Raw genomic sequence first — 4353 nt, 5'->3', positions numbered from 1 at the left:
CATAGTATCCTGATCCATGAAATAACTGGCCTTTAAAGATAAAAATGTGCCTGTCTCTATGGGAATTTAACATAGGGGTGTGTATTTCCAAAACATGATTTTTTTATTCCTCTTTTTAGTCAACTTAAGCATAGGTATGTAAACTTATGAGCACAACTGTAGCTCTGCTCTTGTCCATAACTCTGTGAGGCTCCAGCATAGAGGATAGCACTGCATCTTATAATAAAATTCAACATAGTTTTCACATGGTAAAGTCTCTGGCGGATCACTGTAATTTCATAGTGCTCATCTTTCATTTCAGGCTTTATCATCGGCTTATCTAAATTCTATTACTGTAATCTACGAGTCACTGATTCATCATGAACTGCATTCCAAAACTATTTCCTCAGATTCGATATGCCATGCATATATACATATGTTTCTGGCCTTGTAGATGTAGATTTTGTGGGTGTATCCATGCTGTTAGCTTGGTGTCTTTTTCTCATTGTCTCTCTTGTCTCCTGCAGGGCTTAAGAGTGTCCTATCCCGTCCTGTCTGGCTGCCCCTGGCCCTCCTTGTAGGGTCTAACACCCTCTCTCTTGCACACACACACACACACACACACCTAATCTGTCTGTGAGTTGTCTTGTCTCAGCCCAGCATAGCAAAACAAGAGCACACCCAGGAGTTAATCTGGATCATGATGGTAATTACTGCCCGGGTGTCCAGCCTGTAGGAGGGTGCAAGGGGGGGGGGTTGAAGAGGAGGGAAGCACTTGTCCACTAAAGGAGGAGTCAAATAGGCAGTTCTTCTACCCACTGACCTTGGAGGAAACTTGGGAGGGAGGGAGGGAGGGAGGGAGAGAGGGAGGATTGAGAGAAAACAGAGAGGGAGGCAGAGCAGATCCAAGCATTAGCATACAGACAGAGTTCCAGCACTGCAGACCTCTCTCCGTCTCTTGTTTTTTTTTTTTTTAAGCCTGTCCGTAAAAGACAGGAAGACAAGGAGCGCAGGGAGGAGGACGAGTGTGGAACAAATCCTGTGTGACAGATGAGAAAAGAGGATATCTGCCTTTTTCACTGGTCCCGGCACATCATTCAGAAGCCACTTGTGAGTAGACTGCCGTTCGGTGTGTGTGTGTGTGTGTGTGTGTGTGTTTGTGTGTCACATCTCAGGAATGTATGGATGCAATGCGCAGGCAGGGATGTCTTTCCACACTTTTTGTTATTGTAACCAAGGTAACAGTTGGTGGAAGTGACTGAGCTTGATGCGGTCTAGTTGCAGACATTTGTGTGCTAGGTGTAAAGTATCTTGTGTGTGTGTGTGTGTTTGTGTGTGTGTGTGTGTGTGTGTGTGTGAGCACTTGGCCACCGCTGCCTGACAGAAACAGACATTCCTGTGGGTCGATGACGATGAAGGAGATGAAGTGTTTCTTATTGCAGGGGGAGGATGTGGTCCTCGCCCTCCTTGTTTACCAAGCGTGGCTTTTTTTTTTTTTTCATTACGCAACGCTCTGCACGCCGCGTCGTTACACAGCATCCCAGTTGCTGCCTGCGAATCAATGGCAGCAGGATAGGTTGGCTCACAGAGGCACTGCAGAAGCCCGGCATCATCTGCAGCATCCAGCTGTGTGCCAACTGGCACCAGGGAGGTCCCTGGTTCTCACTTTCAGAGTTGCACAGGGAATGCTGGGAATGGAGCGGTTGCAGTTTGACCCAAACACGACACCTTTCTCATCCAATATCTGCCGCTCTATCATTTTTTTCTTCTCTTTTACTGTCCAGTGGGGATGATGTCACTGCAGTTCCTTTTTACTGTCCAACCCCCCCCCATCCGCCTCTCTCCCATCATTATTGCAGGTTATCTTTGCTCTGTAATTGGGTCATTCAGTCAGTCGCCGGTGTCAGCAAACGCAGCAAAGAGCGGGGTTGTAAGAGCTCGAGTTCCGAGCTAGAGGCGCAGAAAGTCAAAGCTTTCGAGACGGATATAACGATGGTTGTGTTTTGCCCACACGCGTACGCCAGGAGCAAAACACATCTGACGTGACGGAGAGGAGGAGCAGAACCCCGGCGTCGTCTGTTGAAACTAGGGTGACCACCCGTCCCGCGTAGCGCGTGCGCGCACAGCGTTTGAAGCCCATTTCATACATTCCCGCAAATTGAGACCGTGTCCGCATAATCAATGCTTGCTCAAAAAAAAGTTGGTCGCTCTATCTTGGAGCCCGAGCAGCCAAACAACAACTCGTTGGATGAACTGCGCCTGTAGTAGACGAGAGCAGGCGGCAGCGCCGTTGGGGGGGGGGGGGGGGGGGGGACAAAAAGCTGCGGTAAAGTCGCCAGTTTCCCCGATTTCAGAACAGGAGTGACAAAAACAATGTGGTGCGATTCCGATTTAATAAAATATAATCAGACCACATATCAGCTGGAACAGTCTCTAGTTTTAATTGTAGATCTTAAAATGCTCTACATGAGATCGATGCTGATTTTAATTAACAACGACTGGAGATGATCTGTGATCTGAACGGATTAGTCTCTCTGACTTCTAAACGTCACTATCCCATGTACAGAATAGGACTTTAAATCAGACAATAGTTAAAATCCCTCCGAGTTGTTTTCATGACAGCGCAGGCACGTGCATACCAGACACTGGGAAGGGACTTTTAGGAACGCTTTCCAACTCAAACACTGGAGAAAGAGCCCGAGTCTGAGCAGTCTGAGGCCCCCCACCATCAGTTAGAAAGAGCCCGACAGAGCCGATCAACAGGGCTGCGGCACGCCGCGTCGTTTACACAGCTCCCGTTGCTGCCTGCGAAATTCAAGGGCACGCTCACTGATAGGTTGGCGTCACTCCCGTAACGGAGGCACCGACTGCAGAAGCCGGCATCATAATTCTCGCACACGGCTCCCGATGTGTTAAGCTGTCCTGTGCGCTCCGTGCTTGCCAATCCTCGGGGCCGATACGCGTAGGATAGACCGAGGGCAGAACGAGAATCCCCTAGGTACATCTCACTTTCAGAGTTGCACAGGGAATGCTGGGAATGGAGCGGTTGCAGTTTGACCCAAACACCACCTTTCTCATCCAATATCTGCCGCTCTATCATTTTTTTCTTCTCTTTAACTGTCCAGTGGGGATGATGTCACTGCAGTTCCTTTTTACTGTCCAACCCCCCCCATCCGCCTCTCTCCATCATTATTGCAGTATCTTTGCTCTGTAATTGGGTCATTCAGTCAGTCGCCGGTGTCAGCAAACGCAGCAAAGAGCGGGTTGTAGAGCTCGAGTTCCGAGCGAGGCGCAGAAAGTCAAAGCTTTCGAGACGATATAACGATGGTTGTGTTTTGCCCACACGCGTACGCCAGGAGCAAACACATCTGACGTGACGGAGAGGAGGAGCAGAACCCCGCGTCGTCTGTTGAAACTAGGGTGACCACCCGTCCCGCGTAGCGCGTGCGCGCACAGCGTTTGAAGCCCATTTCATACGTCCCGCAAATTGAGACCGTGTCACGCATAATCAATGCTTGCTCAAAAAAAAAGTTGGTCGCTCTATCTTGGAGCCCGGCAGCCAACGAACAACTCGTTGGGATGAACTGCCCTGTAAGTAGACGAGAGCAGGCGGCAGCAGCCGTTGGGGGGGGGGGGGGGGGGGGACAAAAAGCTGCGGTAAAGTCGGACAGTTTCCAGCCGATTTCAGAACGGAGGTGACAAAAACAATGTGTGCGATTCGATTTAATAAATATATCAGACCCACATATCAGCTGGAACAGTCTCTGTTTTAATTGTAGATCTTAAAATGCTCTACATGAGATCTGATGCTGATTTTAATTAACAACAGACTGAGATGATCTGTGATCTGAACGGATTTAGTCTCTCTGACTTCTAAACGTCACTATCAGCCATGTACAGAATAGGACTTAAAATCAGACAATAGTTAAAATCCCTCCGATTGGTTGTCATGACAGCGCAGGCACGTGCATACCAGACACTGGGAAGGGACTTTTAGGAACGCTTTCCAACTCAAACACTGGAGAAAGAGCCCGAGTCTGAGCAGTCTGAGGCCCCCCACCATCAGTTAGAAAGAGCCCGAGTCTGAGCCCCCCCCCCCATCAGTTAGAAAAGCCCGAGTCTGAGCAGTCTGAGCCCCCCCACCATCAGTAGAAAGAGAAGGGGGGTACAAGGAAGACTGGCAAGACTCTTTGTTTAAACTGTTCCTGTGGTTTGATTAACTACAATTCCGGTTAGTCCTGTAATTTTATATTATATGTATTTAAAGTGAATAAATTGTAAGGAATAAAAATTAAATGCTAAGTAAATCGTAAGTGGAATGCTCTGTCATTATGTTATAATTTATGAATGTCAAATATTATGGCTTTTCTTTGA

The 4353-nt window shown here is 48.2% G+C and overlaps 1 protein-coding gene across 3 annotated transcripts in view; it reads left to right on the top strand.

The window, feature by feature from the left end:
* Positions 1 to 861: 861 nt before the first annotated feature.
* The window catches only part of mical3a (microtubule associated monooxygenase, calponin and LIM domain containing 3a), a 192945-nt gene continuing 189453 nt past the window's right edge, over positions 862 to 4353 (top strand). For 2 of the 3 annotated variants that reach the window (XM_032524024.1, XM_032524025.1), the window contains exon 1: positions 862 to 1089. The gene's annotated coding sequence lies outside the window, so the exon portion shown is untranslated. The remainder of the gene's footprint in view (positions 1090 to 4353) is intronic. The other variant, XM_032524023.1, reaches the window with a different exon arrangement.

This window comes from Etheostoma spectabile, chromosome 8 (genome assembly GCF_008692095.1).
Source record: "Etheostoma spectabile isolate EspeVRDwgs_2016 chromosome 8, UIUC_Espe_1.0, whole genome shotgun sequence".
NCBI classification, from domain to species: domain Eukaryota; kingdom Metazoa; phylum Chordata; class Actinopteri; order Perciformes; family Percidae; genus Etheostoma; species Etheostoma spectabile.
This window is presented reverse-complemented; position numbering and strand designations above follow the sequence as displayed.